We start from the raw sequence: 17512 nt of genomic DNA, 5'->3' as shown, positions 1-17512 counted from the left end.
CACACCTGAGTCTAAGACTGAAGAAACCTTTGGTCAATAACTAAAGCCAAAGGACTTCAGTGAAGGAGGAAGTTAGGAGCATAAAATGCTTTCCTGTATCACTGACTGAGCCAAGCTTGGTTTGCTGAAATAAAATGTGTCCTTCAGTATCTCATTAGGCAAGTCAGACAATGTCAGACATGCGAAGACATTGCCTTCTCCCCAATTTCTATGTGAACTTTTCTTCTTATTATATCCACCAAGGAACTCAAAGGAGAGGTTTAAATTCTGCAGATCGCTAGTTCCTTTAGTTGTTCTATTCAAGCCACTGACAAAGTCAATGTTTCTGCAATCTTACTGGGAGCAAGGGGTTATTAGAGGAGCCTGTGTGATGTGAATTCCACTAGAACATTAAGTGGCAGTGTCTGACTTCTATCACAAAGTCACAGCCCTGCTCACCTGGGGAATACGCATGTCTGTTTCTTTGAGTCAGGTTAGACACAAGATCTTGAAGAAGTGGAAGCAGCTAAATAATTACATCAAATCAGCTCTGAGGACGTCTGAAAGACGCTCTCTGTTTTTCTCTGAAGCAAGTTCCTTCTGAAGTGTAAGAGGAAACTAGTAATTTGGCTATTTTCATTTCTGGATGAGAAGGAAAAAGAATAGTCAGAAAAATTAGAGATTCAACCTGCTTGTATTTCAAACATTTTCCCTTTTGCCCATGGAGATTTAAATATTGACAGATATGAAAACCAAAACCACAAATGACTATATTTTTGTTTTGTTTTGTTTTTTAAAAAAAAAACTTGGTTAGAAGATAAAAAATGTACTCCCATTTCTGTTCATCCAAGTAATATGTCACCATGACAACATTTCCTTGTCACAGTCAGGGGCTGCCTACAACATGCTTAAAATGTGAAAGGAGTCAATTGCCAGTGTGCAATGGAGACCTTAAAGGGGTGGACATACTGACCAAGTAATTACATTTTCATGAAGTTATATTAATAACTTTCTAATCATATGAGCAGAGAGGCAAGAACTGTAACCTCATTATTTCAAAGTGAAAAATTTAGAATTAGAGGCTATAATTCACTTTTAAGTGTTAACAGGAATGGTGGGGTTGGAAATACAGCTAGGTGGTAGAGTTTTTGCTTAATATGTGTAAAGCTTTGGGTTCAATTCCCAAAAACACCAAAAAGAAAAAGAATTGTATTGTGAGAGCAATGTAATAAGTGAAGAAAAACAGTCCGGAAAATGGAATTTTAATTGTAATTTTATTTCATATGCATTACAAAGCCTTAGAAGGTATACTCTAACACATTCACAATACAATGGGAAATTTTATTATTTTTATAAATGAGGAAATGTGTTAAGTGATAATAAAATAGATTTTTAAATTTTAATGCAAAGATGTGTCCCATCTTACTATAATGACTTTGCATTAGTTTTAAAGAAAAATTATTTTTAAAATCTGTCACGAGGAAAGTTTCTTAGATTCAGTAACCTTTTCAGCTCACAGAAGCTTGGCACATATAAATTGTGTTTCCTCTTGATAGAATTAATGTATCCAATTGGAAACAATAGTCTACATTTTCCAAAATAAAATAAGAAATAAACATTTCTTCTGGAAGTATGGCTGAATCTTTCTTGCTTTCAACAATACAACTATAGAATGCATTCAATGCTGGCTAAATTGCATTCACTATTGATTCTTAAAGGAACAACTTATTTGAAGATATTTATCTCCTGGTAATCAACAGTATATAATCCATTACTCTAATAGTTTAATGGTCTTTTAACAAGGAAGAAAGGCAACTCTTAAGATTATAAAGTTTGGTCAATTGCAAGTAGTAAAGACTTATCTGTGCATCTTACTTTGTAGAACTTAATTAAACAAGCATTTATCAGGGGCTTTCACAGTGCTAAGTACAGTGATCAGTGTTAAGAAGGCAAGTACTGCAAAGAAGCTCTATGCATTGTCAATGACCACATCCATCTGCCCAGGCCACATCCACGCTTAAGTATCTTAAGAATCACAGCTACAAGACTCCATATCTTGCCATCTCAGCACTAACACCCTGCTTACACTGACAAAACAGGTAGTGAAGAGACAACTCCATTCATTCCACCACCTGTGAAGCTCCTAACGTGTGAAGTTATGATACCATTCCCTCTCATACACTGTTGGAGGACACAAATACATTTTGTGAGTTCTTTATCCCTTATTCTGGTGAGCCGTTGGCCCAGTATAAATGTAGCAGCCAAAGAATTGTGGGGATTTTGCTACTTATGAAAGCAAACAGGGATGTCCGAATCTTTGGCTCGAATTAGATGAATGCTTCTGAGGACCTTTGCTGTCCCCCTGTGTTGTTCTTGTTAACAGGTGAAACCCAAAATATGGGACCAAATTAATCTCTATCCAGATTAAAATATGCATGTAGGCTTTGGGTGAACTTTGCCATACTTTCTATTATCATCAATTAGTCATCCAAGGGGGTTTGATTGGGAAATGTACATGTATTTATAGAATATGTCTGGACCAGGCTCACCTCCTCCATCACTCTAATTCATCCCTTCTCCTTCTCATTCTCTCTGTCTCTCTCTGTCTCTCTCTGTCTCTCTGTCTCTGTCTCTCTCTCTCTCTCTCTCTTTCACCAATCTCAATAGGCTTCATTGTTCCACATTCACACGTGCCATAGGCATAATTTAAGCCAAGGCATATTAGTTTATGTAGTAAAGAGTAAAAAGAGAACAAAAAATCAGAATTCTCTATTTCACTTTCATTCAATAGAGCATGCATGATCTTTGAGCAATTCACAGTGTACCAGGGTATTTTATTACAGACTATTTATTTTAAAAACAATACTATAGACTTTTACCCAAAGCTTACTCTTAACCTTGAATGGTGTCAATAGATCAACAAGAAAAGATTCTTCAAGATTTCTTACTTTTATTCTCATAAAATTTTCTAAAACTTGTTTTTATAAACCTTGAGCAGTATCCCAGGATTTGCTGCTCTTCCAGCAGTAGGATTATACAAGGGAACTTGCCTTAATTCCATGTATAAATCCCTAATAAGTTCTCTGTTTTCCCTAAGATAACTATTAATTAGTCAATAATGGCTTGAAGGCTCCAATTGATTGGCACTATAAACACAAGAAGGCTTATATGGTCCTTTTATTTCTGAGCTGTATTTAAGATTAAGTAAAATGTTAGCAGCATGTTATTAGGCAGAATGAAGAGGATTGTGCAAAACCTACGGAGAGGCGTGATTAAACAAACACAAAGCTGGCTCATCCCTCTCTGTTTCTCAGACTGACAAGTAATAAATGAAGCCTATACATGTGTCTTAAGAACACATCCAAATATTTCACATAGTCTGTCTTTCCAGAAAATATCAAAATAAAGGGCTTTGGGGAAATTCAAAAAATGAGCTTGTTAGAAACAGAGTGTGATCATTCTTGGGAATATTTATAATATGTCATAGAACATTTTGCACTCATTTTATAACAATATATATAAGTCCTTGTGGCCATTTTGCTTCTGAAATATCTTTTATTTATTATTAATATCAAATGAAAAGCATTTATGAACCAGGTGATTGTGGCTCATGCCTATAATCCTTGCTACTCAAGAGGCTAAGATCTGAGGATCATTCTTAGAAGTCAGCCTGGGCAGAAAAGTCCATGAGCTTTCTATTTCTAATTAAGCACCAAAAAATAAGAAAAATGCCTGAAGTGGAGCTGTGGCTCAAGTAGAGTAGAACTACAGCCTTGAAAGGAAATAAAAGCTCAAGGACAATACTTTGGCCCTGATTACAAGCCCTAGAACCAGCATACAAACACACACACACACACACACGCACGCACACACACACGCAGAAATGCAGACATACACACACACACACACACACACATACATACAAACATACAACCCTTACAGTCTTCTATAAATTGCAGAAAATGATTTGATGTTCTGATCATTTGTAGTTCACCAGTGAAGATACCGGAATTACCCAGAATTAACACTAATAGCTTGTGTGTGTGCATGCCAGTTCTGAGGCTTGAACTCAGGGCCTGGGTGCTCTACCCTATGAGCCCCAGCTCCACTTCTGGCTTTTTTGCTGGTTAATTCTATTGCCTGGACTGGCTTTGAGACATGATCCTCAGATCTCTCTGCCTCCTGAGTAGCTAGGATTAATTTTGTGGATCACTGGCATAATCAGAAGTATTTTACAGTTAAATCACTTCCACTAAAACAAAAAGATACAAATCAAAGTCCTTCCATGGACATCCACTTTTCAATGTCAAACCTCTCTCCAAATTGCTATTCTATTGGATTTAATTACCATAAAAATGAGAGAAATATTATGTCATCTCAATTCCCTCAGCAATAGCTCAGGAAGTTGAGCATTTTTGATTACTCAAAATAGTAAAACAGGCTGTTTGATCTCTTTCACAAGAAATGGCATCTCATTGCTTTTAGAGTGAAGGCTAGGTTTTAAAAGTCCCTTGTATTCAGGTTTTCTTGTTCCCACAGTGTGAAGCTGCTATGTTATTCCTATCTGCTCCTCTTCATGGACATTTTCCCCCCCTAAACCTACTCTTGCAGTCTTCGCTTAAGTTTCCCAGTTTAAGAAGAGACCTGTACCCCTTTCTAGCAACTGTCACTATTGGTAATTATGCATTCATTGGTGTAACTGTTTGCATAATAGTTTCTTCCTCATTAGGCTCTAAGAAGCATATGAATAGACAGCATTCTGACATTTATTCACTAGTGTTAAGTCCAGTATCTAACACAGACTACCATATCTGCTGTAATTCAATAACATTTATTGAATTATTGAATCAAAAGAAGTCAGTTGTGCTCTGTGCTTTCTTGAAGGCATCGTTTCAAGGGGGAACTCAAAGTGAGAATAAAACCTACAGCTTTCTTCAAGACAGACTTTCAATAGAGCTACCACTTAATTAACCTCCACAAAGCTAAAAAAAATCACTTATGTATGTGTTAATAAGTTATTAAAGGACCTTCTGCCATCAGGTTTTATAGGAAATGGATATGAAACAAAATACATATTCACTTTGTTCCCAGCTACAACAATCCCATAGTGGGAAACCCTAAGCATTGTATAAACTCAAGGAAATAAGGTTCATGTCATAGTGAATGACTTCGTACACACATGAGGACTGTGAAGAAGAGCAGACCTGCAGGATGGTGACTAGACAAATGACAGAAACCATATATGGATGAGTGCAGTCCCTGCAACTGTGTTAACCCAGCACTGTGTGACCTTCCTCACCCAGCATTCAAGCCACATGTACTTTGTATGCCCACCAAACTCATCCTCTTGAACCAAGTTAGATCTTGGGGCATTCTCTTTAAAAAAAAAAAAAAAAAAAAAAAGCAACCATCTCTCTTGTAGAGCCAGCATCTAGTGTCTCACACCTGCAATCCTAGCTATTCAGAAGGCTAAGATATGAGAATCAAGGTTCAAAGCCAGCTCAGGCAGATCAATTCATGAGACTCTTATCCTGAATTAACCAATAAAAAGTCAGAAGTGGAAGTGTGGCTCAAGTGGTAGAGTACCTGTCTTGAGAGAAAAGAGAAGAGCAGGAAGGCCCTGAGTTCAAGTCCCAGAACTGGCACCAAAAAGTCCCTTGTTTGGATTCTAAGCTAAAACAGGAAGGACATCAATTTTCCAAGTTTTATAGTAAGAACTTTCATTCATTTCCCAGACAGGGATACCAGAGTGATGGATATCCATAGTTGTAACATGAAAAAAGTCAGAATTTTATGATGGAGTAGATTTGCTTTTCCTTCCATTAAAAAAATGCTTAAATCACATACATTAGGTCCATGTGACAGAATAAGAAAGGTAAAAATCACATAGTTAAAATTTAGGCTGTTATTGATTTGAGTTAGGAACAGAAATGTGAATCATAATAAAACCAAGAATTGTTATTTCAAATAGAAATACAGCATTACGGGTGGATAGAGTAAGATAATGACTAATTTTGTCAATCATTCATCAATACTGTTTATATTGGATTACCTATGTTCAATGAAAATGTATTGATTTACCCATTGTGTTGTAGAAGAAAGCACTAAGAAAAATAATTTGGTTTTAGTTTGCTGTTATTTCTCTCACTGATTTTAACTACTGGAAGAGAGAAGATGAAGAAAGTGCCATCAATTTAGACATATATGTCCAGCAAAGATTACGCATGTTTTCACACTGATTTGCTTAGCATTCCCATCAAGGCCGATCTTTGGCCAACATTTCCCTTATTGACATTCATGTATAGATTTCCTTTAAACTACAGTGTGATTAGTCATTCCCGTGGAAAGATAACCAAAACACAGCTTAAATGTGTACAACTGTTAATGATTTTTACTGCTATGGTAGGAAGATGTCAACTTTTCACATGAATTCTCTTTTTCCCCCCAAAGGAATGTTATCTGATACCAGTTATTCCATGAACTTGAGAGAAAAGGTTTATTCTTACTGTTTCTGTCTAGCCATGTAGGCTTTGGGGTGTGGCCACATATAGGAATAAGAGAGCTTGAACATCTTCACTGCCTTGGCTTCTGATTCCACTCTGATCAAAACTAACTTTCCTCACGTGGCAAGTTTGTGTGCTGTGCTGTCTACCAAGAAACTTGAATGAGGTGACAATGATCAAGACACACTGTGTTCATACACCGTGTTGTTGAATGGCAACTCCTTTGTACAACTCCTTAAAGACAATTAGAAAATATGGTTTTAAAAAGCAGACCCTATGGTAAGGTAGATCTCCAAGCTGAGGTTCAATTTATTCCTATGTATTAGAGAATGAAGTAAACACCTTTGCAGGGACCATGTGCTTGGTAAAAGTTTCTCTGGATAGCTGTCTAGTCCTATTCAATATCTTTAGGAAAAGATGCCATCCTACTCGAATAAATCCCAAAATTCTAATATTTCTTATGTGTTTGTTTTAAGAGTACTTAAGAACATTGACAAACACTCTGACTATACCCTCTTATCCAAGGTTATGCCTCAGCCCTGGGAGATGGAATCAGAGCTGATTGTGAACAGTGTGTAGTGAGGCACTTTCAAATCAGGCTTGATTCAGCTCAGGTTCCTAGTCTGCATTTATTAACTGTGTTATCGCCTCAATCATTTAACCTCTCTGAGTCTTACTATTTGCTTACTATTATTAATTCCATTTGTATAAACACCTGTATAAGCAGGCTTAATAGTACCTATTGAACTGAATTAAGTGAAATAATGTATGCAAAGTGTTTACTGCAAAGTTTAATATGTAATAAGGGCTCCATAAACTACCAGTTTAATTAAAAAATACCTTCTATATAATAGCTGGAGTTGTGGCTCAAGTGGCAGAATGCCAGTTTACCAAGTGTAAGGGTGTGAGCTCAAACCTTACTCTACCACTATACACACTGTATGTGTGTGTGTGTGTATATATATATATATATAATATGAATGGACATATGGATGCAATGTAATATTGTTGGGTTTCAGTGACCAAAAGGTTCTCATTTTATTGACATTCTAAAAGACTCACACACACAGGCACACACTGAAACTCACAAATACTGAGGCTTAAGACAACCACTACACCTTTTTTTTTCCTATGAATTTGATACCTACTTTGTGTGAAAAAAATACAAGGACACTTTTACAGTGTCTTGTCTGGGTAGGACATAGGAGTCCCCTGTGGGTAAAGTTCCCCTGTGACATACATTAACATTTCCATGCCTTAGGCAGTCTGGCTTTCTATCTCATGTTTATGTTTATTCATATATTATGATCTGACACAAGAAAGTCTATGAAATTCAAACATACAAAATTAATTCAAATGTAGTATGATCTTTTACTCTGTGATTACATAGTACATATGTGTATATGCATAAAAGATAGTACATAGATATAAAATTTTCCTAGACAATAATCTTTTCATGATATACTAACAAAATCCCTGTAATTATTTTTAGGGGATGGTTTGTAACTATAGAGCTCTGGCTTAGCTTCAAACTGAAGGCCTGTCTGTCTCTGCATCTGAGATTACAAATTCATCTGTTGGGATTACAGATTTGTTTCACTATGCTTGGCCAAAATCCTAAATTTTATGGGACATTCACAGACACATAAAATTCTTTTTATGCCTTTATCAATAAATTGTCATATGCCAAATAGCTTGAGAAAAACCCCATTTCAGAAAGATTTAATACCAGAATAAAATAGTAACCAATGTACTAGATTTGTTAACTGATTTAAACTTAAGAATCCTATTAATTCAAATGATTTTAATCAGAAAGTATTTGATGTGTACAGAGCAGAATTGTCTTTAGAACTATAGATAGAACGGATAACCCATGATGGGGAGAGAAGACACAAGATCACATTGTTTTTCTTACTGAAACTTGAGCATGAGTAAATGGAAGAAGACCTCTATAGAGAATATCAGAGAAGCAGAAGATTGTACGGTTTTTCTAGGCTACTAAATTACATCAACTCTGAGCAGCCCTGTAGAGTATGTATCATGTGTCTAGCCCAGGTTTGGTCTGAGGGGGATCTAGAAGATTCTGGATATATATTTTGTCATGTGTGTATTTCCCCAAGACATAACCACTAGTTAATACAAGTCTCTAATGAATATTGCTATCTTGGGAGGAAAGAACTATGAAGCCAAGATCAACCAAACCTTTACTTCACTGAAGGTATGATTGAGAAATTTGGGGTCAGATAAGCAGAGTGAACGGAGAGATCCTGTGTACTGGATTGTGGGATGTCAGACAAAGTGGGAGATAGGGGCCCTTTGTCCTTTACCTACAGGGAAGAGGCCACACTGACTTCTGCACTTTCCTGATAGAAATAACCTGCAGGCTACATGGAAGGGGAGCAAAGTTGGGAGGATGTAAGGCTCATGGAGGGAGGGATAGAACTGCTGACAGAAGGGTCACAGTTTGTGAACTTGTGTAGTACTTAATAGACAGGTCACATAGAGGATGATGTCGGGTATGAACTGACCCTTTGATAGGGTTTATTATGGGCTTCATGTGTCTAAGGAATTTTGCCTGCCAGCATCCCCATGTTGAATCTCACCAACAATGTGAAATGTTGGAACTCACCAACAATTTCCTCCAATCCATAGGGAGAGATACACTCATTTCACAGAAAGACTGCAGCTACTCTCATGGGATAAAGGGAGAAAGAGCTTGCCCCAGGGCCATCAACACAGACCTTTGATGGACTTTTCTATCTTTCCAACCTGGAAGTGAGTGCTCCACAATCTGCACCTCTGCCAAACTGGAAAAATAGCAACAGGATCTTATCTTCCATTAGTTCTGATTGCGTGTCAGGTACTAAAATATTTTACATGCATTAATGCATTTAATTATCCTGTTACAAACTACATGGGCCACACTTTTCTTGCCATTATTAGAAATGGCAAAACTGAAGAGCAATAACTTGCTAGTAAAGAAAGAAACTGGGAATCAGAACAAGGTTGTCTTGTTATACTAATAATCGCGCTAGCATCTAAACCACCATAGCACACAAGCTGTGGCAAAGAAAATCCTAAAATGTACAGACTGGTAGTCATTTTGTTTTACTTAATTCAGTTCTGCCCTTTCCCTTCTCTGTGTTTTTGTTTTTTTGACCAAACTGATATATTCCTATTCAAGGCTAGGTCTAATGTTCTTATTTACATCTATTTACATCTATACAATGGATACTCTTTCCAAAATGGGTTGGTAGGTTGACAAATATCTGTCCTTCTAGAAAAAATAAGAGCAAGTACTGGGCAGGAATCCACAAACCTTTTTAGATATCCTTTCCTAGTGTTCAATTGACCTCACCTATTTTTCATATTGTAGAACTCAGCACATAAAAACAAATTAGCCCTGATAGGATAGATAGCATCTAGGCTGAACAAGTGAAACTGGAGCTTTTTTTCTCCCCTAGTTTATTGCAAGTTTCAGATGCATTAGCTTCTCAAATTATTGCAATTCTTCCAGGAAGCAATGCTGCTTAAAGAAACACAAATTTTGAGGCATTCATTATATGTGTCTAGGCAGTAACTCTAGAATGTAGGTGGCCTTTGATGGAAAAACAAAACACCTCGGAAAGAATGATGCAAAGCTGCGAGGGAGTGAAAGGAGAGAGAGAGAGAGAGAGAGAGAGAGAGAGAGAGAGACAGAAAGAGAGAGAGAGAGAATGCAATTAAGGTTATGGAAATGGGGCATTGCTATACAAGGTGAGTTATATTTGGATATTTGGTTGGGGGTTTTTCAAGTTATAAACATTTTTTTCACAAACCTCACACACATAAGTCAGACAACTGTGAAATCTGAGATCTGTAACTACCACAAATAATACTAATTCTACATAGTTGGTTCTCTGCTCTTCATTAATTCTGTCTTAGAACAATGATCCTAAATTATTACTAAAAGTATCCTTGTTCAACTGAAATAATATGACAATAAATTTTACCATGGAACATTCTTCTGTCCCTGACAGTAGCAGGACATTATCAAGACATAGTGAAATATCTTTCTTACACACACACACACACACACACAGAGAGAGAGAGAGAGAGAGAAATACAGAAAGATACAGATCTAAACTACATAGCTCAAGTTTGAAAAAGTAAAATTTTAATTTGATAAAAACATCTTCTAGTTAATACTTGAGATTTTGTGACGTCTTCAAGAATGCTTGATATAATGAAGACTGCTTTATTTCTGGAAATTTTACTCCAGATACTTCTGAACAATTCAGAAGGCAGCCATTAAATGAACAACTTCTCCCCAGAATGGTATATTACATTGTAAATTGATGAACATATATTTATAAAGCACCTATTTTATGCCAGCTATTGGAAACATAGATGTGGCAAGCGAAAAAAAAGTACACTGAAACAAGCCCATATTCTCCTGAGCTTATAAAAATACCATGTCTACCTAAAATTGTTAATTTTTAACAAAAATTTTAGGGGCAGCCATTAGCCACAAGTCTTCGCCTGAAATCTGCATTACTTAGATATTGATGGTTATAATGTGGATTATAAACTCACAACTCATGTTTAGGAACACATGCACTGGACTTGGCCATGGTCCTTGGATCCACAGCATGTTCAGGCCTAGTTCTTAGGTGCCACAAAAGAGAAGGTATCAAACCATAAAAGACATCAGGATGAAAAGTTGTCATTCTTTACATTCCCTCCCTTTCCCAGGGCCACCCTAAAACTTTCCCCTCTTCACTGACTTCCTGACTAGTCTCAATTTCACAGCTGGTGGTTAGCTATAAAAGAGAGTGTCCCCATTTAGGGAACTTTACACGAAAGCCTGCCCTGTTTTGATATATTAAAGCCGTCAAAGAAAGTAATGGCCCTGTCCTAAGTCATCTTTTATCTAGCTTCCACAAAGTGATAGAGAATTAGATAGTAAAAACGCAGAGAAAGCCGGCACTATTCCAAGCACAGGCCGTTTTCTCTGATTTGAAGCTTTGGGGCTGATGACGAGTGCTCGCAAGGCCCAGCCACTTCAAACACAGGTGCATTAGCTTATTGGTGGACGCTATAAATCAAGGCACCACATATTTCAAAAGAACGCTCCTGGCTAAATAACCTACAGTACGATGAGTAGGCAGGCTAAAGTTTCATTTCTAAATGCCATGGAGCCTCCATTTTGTATGTTATTTTTCATTAGCAATAGTCAGAGAGTCTCAAATGGAAACCAGGCCCCCATGAGAGGGAGAAACATCCGTTTTATTAATCAATTGTGGGAGGGGCACATAGGGAGACAGTTGAAAACTTCTATAACTAGTTACCTTTGAATAACTGCAAATCTCGGGACTTGACGAAAATTGGTCTGAAGAGTTTCAGTTAAGCAACACATATTTAGGATCCAGACAAAATAACTATGTCTGATAGTAACTACAGTGCCTCATCACATAAGTACATTCATAAAAAATTAACAGAGCTTTGTAAATGTACTCATGTCAAGAGGATTATTTACATTGCATTATCTTGATGGACTATAAAAGGAATAATAAAAATTTGCATGTGGTAGAAATTAATGGGAGGAAGTCTTTTGGTCTGAATCCTGGTATATTAAGTAGATTAATGGCATCAGCAGTTGATTCCCATTCTATGCCTAGCTGGTAGTTTCTGGCTAGAGACATCCATTTCCTGAACAAAGGCATTTACCCTGAAGGTCAAAAAGAATTTAGTACAACTTTTAGAGACAGTCTGAGCACACTGTGATAGTTAAGAAATAATTTGCAAACTGTAACTCTCTAGCCTGTGAACATCAGCATGCTTTTGAAATATTTACTGTTGTTCTTTTATGAAAAACTTACAGGTGAAATACAAGGAAAATAGAACAGGAATAAAGAAAATAGAATAGAAGCAAAAAGGTGAATGTGGTATAGTGGCATGTAATTATAATCTCAGCCATTTAGGAGGCAGAGAGCTGGGGGATCATAGTAGGAGGCTGGCCAGGATATCAAAAGCTCATTGTGTTGGTTTATTATTGTCATCCAAACCATAGATCTCAGGCCAAGGCTTGACTAGGGCAAAGCTAAATAAGTAAATAAATAAAACCTGAAAGAAAAATATAACCTAAAGCAAAAATGGGATGTGACTCAAGTGGTAGAGCACTTTTTCTGCAAGTGTGAAAGCCGGAGATCAAGCTTCAGTAATTGCCTCCTTCCAAAGAAAAACAGAAAAAGGAATGACTTGTAAGGTGAGTTGGTTCTCACTTGATTCTATATTGATTCTAATCTATAAATATTTACCAAGTTGAAACTAGATTCATAACTTCACTGTAATAGGGGATAAAAATGCAATAATCTCTTGTAGATTTTTTTTTTTTGCCAGTCCTGGGGCTTGAACTCAGGGCCTGAGCACTGTCCCTGGCTTCTTTTTGCTCAAAGCTAGCACTCTACCATTTGAGCCATAGCACCACTGCCAGCTTTTTCTGTTTATGTGGTGCTGAGGAATCGAACCCAGGGCTTCATGCATGCTTGGCAAGCACTCTACCACTAAGCCACATTCCCAGCCCTTGTAGACTGTTTTGTAGGAGCAAAGCTCTGTCTCAAATTACCTAACCTTCATGGTCATCTTGTGATTTAGGTATTATTTGGCCATAATTCATAGTTTAGATTATTTTTTCCAAAGTTATACAGTAAACCTTTATGGAATAGGGATAATTCTTTTTTTCTTGATGGTTGCAAGACTTTTTGTTACCATGAATATAAACTAAGAACAAATGAATATATATCAAAATATATGGGCTGGGGATATAGCCTAGTGGCAAGAGTGCCTGCCTCGGATACACGAGGCCCTAGGTTCGATTCCCCAGCACCACATATACAGAAAACGGCCAGAAGCGGCGCTGTGGCTCAAGTGGCAGAGTGCTAGCCTTGAGCGGGAAGAAGCCAGGGACAGTGCTCAGGCCCTGAGTCCAAGGCCCAGGACTGGCAAAAAAAAAAAACAAAAAAAACAAACAAAATATATATTAAAGATGTAGATGATGGTTAAATGGAACAATCCTGAGCAAAATAAAAGTGGTCATTACTCTTCTCTGCACAATTTGCAAATTGTACAGTAGATGTGGCTTCAACTATAGCTTCATTAAGTGGTCAAACTTAGGCCTGTACACTACAGTGGAATTTCTCTCTCTGTATGTGTGTGTGTGTGTGTGTGTGTGTGTGTGTGTGTCTGTCTGTCTGTCTGTCTGTCTCATGAAATCTCCCATTCTCAAACTAGCCCTCTTCCCAGAGCACAAGGAGTCAATAGCCTCCCTTCTCTAAAATGCTCTCATTGTGCCTTTGATTGTAGTTGAATAACAGAGTACCCATGAGTTGATCATTATATCCAGGAGTATAAGAGACTATGATAGGCTTAGGACAGCCATATGGTATATTGTTGTGGAAACTGAACTCAATCTCCTCTACACAGGTCAAGAGCTGGAGGAGGAGGCACAGTTTCTCTAGAAGGAAAGCAGAATGTTTCCCAACATCGTGCACCCAGAGTAGAGCAACTATCACCTGTGAGATGAGAATGTATGTCTAAAATATTAGCACAGAGATGATTATCAATCTACTGTCCTTCTCTATAATATGCTCAGTGTTTATATACCATTGCCTTTCTTTCCTGATCAGCTACAATTTTCCAGAAATGTTCTGGTATTGAATTTGTGATTCTGATTTAAAAAATTCTCTCTATGTCAAACTACTGAGATGTTCCTGTTTGTTTAAAGTCAGTTGTACCTTCTTAACTTGTTCTTTTTATTTCAGACTTTAATTTACATTTTTGGAATACTTTCCAGACAGATTGATCATAAATTTGTTAGGACTAGATTAAATAGGAACTCAATAAAGAACAGTCCAAGTTCAAGATTTAAGCTCCTACCACAGTCTTTGTCTTGAGGCTTCTATTCTTTACTAATGAAATATGGGTCCTTAAAATTTTTTTTATCATCAAGGTGATATACAGAGGGGTTACGGTGTCATATGTAAGGTAGTGATGACTGTGACTTGTAAATATGCAAACATACTTGTAAACAATGGAATAAAATGTGTGTCACTACTTTCCTAGCTATAAGAAGAAACTAGAAAGCCTTCTAGTCTTTGCTCTGGTTCTTACTATGCTCTGTAAAACATGTTTGGAACAAAATCCAGGAGGCAACACTGGAAGACAATTTTAACAGGATACTCTATGATTCTCCAGGTTCCTATTCCAGAAGTCTCCTTGGTAATGGTTGGTATGTTTTCATTCTTATGAAAGAATCCTCCAAACAAACAATGGGAAATAAAATCAGAAATCTACCTGAAACATTCATGAAGGCAAATGAAATATTTTATTTCACCTGATAAAATAATGATTACAACTACTTTGCTTAAAAATTATTTGTTTCTCTTTCAAGGATGTGAGCGAAGGTTAAAAGGAAACATTAAGTTATAAACATGTGAATGTATTTTGTCATCCATTGCAAGATAATTTGAAAATGCATAAGCTGTTGCTTCAATTATATAAAGTTCAGTTGCTTGATCACCCAGTTTCTCTTCTAATTCTGGTTGGTAATATACTTTTAGAGCAATTTCTTTCACAGGGTACTTTCAAATAATAATTTTGTAAGGCCAATGCCATAGACTTCAACAACAGCTTAACTGAAATGAAGCAAGTAAAAGCACAAAGAATAATGAATACAAGATGAAAAGCAATGATGGGCATCATGGATATGAAGAGTTTTAGACAAGAATGTCACATATACACACACAGCTCATACAAGAAGCAACAACGAAAATATAATAAATATTTATTAGAGGATAGGAAACTCAAATCCACAAAAATTATTTTTTCCAAGACATCTTTAATTCTTCTGCACAATGATACATGTAGGCAATAAAAGCCAAGAACTAAGGAGGACTCTGGTCTAGATAACAGCTAGGGCTGAATCATTGCTCTGCTTTTAGCAAATGAAAGGAACAAATTGGTGGCCATATTTCTACCAAAATGGCGCACCTTAAGTATAATGGAGCAAACTTGCCCCTAGGTTTCCAGAGCACTAGTAATGAGTTTAAATGTGGATGTGTATCTAGGGAAGTAGCTAGCACATTCTGTCCCATCAACATATGCATTCCTCTCAGGTTGAAGCAAGATTGCTTCAAAAGATGGATAGAAAGCTTGAAGGGTATGTGTGAAGAATCCTAGTCGTTGCCTTGGTGATCCTGGGTGATAGTCAGGGGTATAATGAGATCATTCCTAAGCCATTTTTAGCACTGGTGGGAGAAACCAACTCCTTCCTTCTTACCTGTCACTATGCTCTTCATGTTCACTCAAACACTGTCCATCTTCTTGGCATCACTGACCTAAACTATAGTTTGAAGAAGTTGAAACAATAATACTCCCTGCCCAGAACTGAGGGGCAAAGGAAAGCTCTTTATTTCAAGCCTATTCTAAGCTCTAAATTACAAACCTTACATTACTTCATCTAAGGGGGGGAGTGGGAATAAGAAAATGAGAAAAAGAACTGTCAAAGACTTCATCTAGAAAAAGAGATTTGAAGGGAATAAAAGTTCTCAATTATATGACAGTTAAAAATAACTATTGAACCATCAACTTAAGAATTCATCTTTGGGATTCTGCATGAACTCCCTATTGTAAATGTCAACACAGAAAACTCTCAAATGGCATTTTATTTGAATTTTTAATGATAATTCTGTGCAGCCAATGGGAAGATATCTGGATTATTTTAAAAAGGCTCAGCCGGAAAAGCAGAAATCCTGGAATTTGATAAGCTTACGAGAGACTATCCCACCTTGTTAGTGGTTGATTACATGCAAATTAGAAATTATCTTGAGATACAATTAACCATCCACTAGATTGGCAAAAATTAAAGTGACTGGCAATGCAGGTGATGGTGAGCATGTTTAACATTATGGACTACCATTCTTTCCTAATGGAATATAAATGAGGAGGAACTGAAGGTAGCCTACTTTGTCCACATCTTTTGAGTATACTAAAGAAACTCTATTCCAAATACATCTTGATCCATGCTCAAAAACACTCAGAGCGACACAGTTGTAATAGCTGTAAACTACCAACACACAATACTTGGATGCCTTGGTGAACTGTAATATAATCACAAAATGGAATATTATACAGGTATATACAGTTGGACAACAAGATACAAAAAACATGACCTTCAAAATATGCCTAGAGCTGTGGCAAAAGAGGTAGCGTTCTAGTCTTGAGCAAAAAGAAGCCAGCAACAGTGCTCAAGCTGAGTCCCAAGCCCCAAGACTAGCACACACACACATACACATACACACACACGTAAAATTAAAATGTGCTAGAGTTCACAAGCATAATGGTGAATAAAAGCAGTGGGAAGACAACATATAAAACACAGATCACTGTTTTGGGCAGGGGGTGGAAAGAATGAAGCAGATGAATTGAACTTACAGCTGAGAGAAATTATACAGTAGGTCCTGGGAAGTTGGAAGTACCCCAATTACTGGCCCAATAGGATTCGGTAGCTATTCTCTTTATAATCATTCTCTGGATATACTCTAGCTCACAATGTAAAAGTTACCCATCTCGATCTGTCCCTTATTCCCCTTGCCAGTTTTCAAAGGGATAGAAAAAACTCTACGACCAAAAGACTGCTGCCTTTTGTCCACAATACCTTTAAGTTTTGATTTGGTTATTGGGTTGTGAGGATTTGTACATTTAGCATATCGTATAATGACTTCTAGTAAGTAAAAACTGATTCCCTATGTCTTTATCCATGCTGAAGAGGAATGATTGATGTTTAAGAGCCTTGGGCCACAAAAATCCTGAAGAACTACAAAAGACTAGGTTGTTAAACATGTGAACAGTGTACTTTATAAAAGCCACCTCTGTGATAAAGAAATTGGGGGAGGGATATTACTTAGCATACCCATGTGAATGGCAAGTATGAGTGCCAACTTTAGCTTTTGCCCATCACTAGAAATATTCTGTGTTATGATTCATATCGA

General features: G+C 37.0%; 1 protein-coding gene and 1 long non-coding RNA gene across 2 annotated transcripts in view; both read right to left on the bottom strand.

Annotated features, from left to right (window-relative positions):
• LOC125364145 overlaps positions 1-12915 on the bottom strand; it is a 28214-nt gene extending 15299 nt beyond the window's left edge. Inside the window, exon 1 of the long non-coding RNA XR_007213421.1 lies at positions 12879-12915. This is a non-coding gene — a long non-coding RNA (uncharacterized LOC125364145). The remainder of the gene's footprint in view (positions 1-12878) is intronic.
• Dcc (DCC netrin 1 receptor) overlaps positions 1-17512 on the bottom strand; it is a 961067-nt gene that overhangs the window by 729775 nt on the left and 213780 nt on the right. The window lies entirely within an intron of this gene.

The sequence above is a fragment of the Perognathus longimembris genome, chromosome 15, assembly GCF_023159225.1.
Source record: "Perognathus longimembris pacificus isolate PPM17 chromosome 15, ASM2315922v1, whole genome shotgun sequence".
NCBI classification, from domain to species: Eukaryota; Metazoa; Chordata; class Mammalia; order Rodentia; family Heteromyidae; genus Perognathus; species Perognathus longimembris.
Note: the sequence above shows the minus strand (reverse complement) of the source record. Positions and strands in the feature narration are given on the sequence as shown.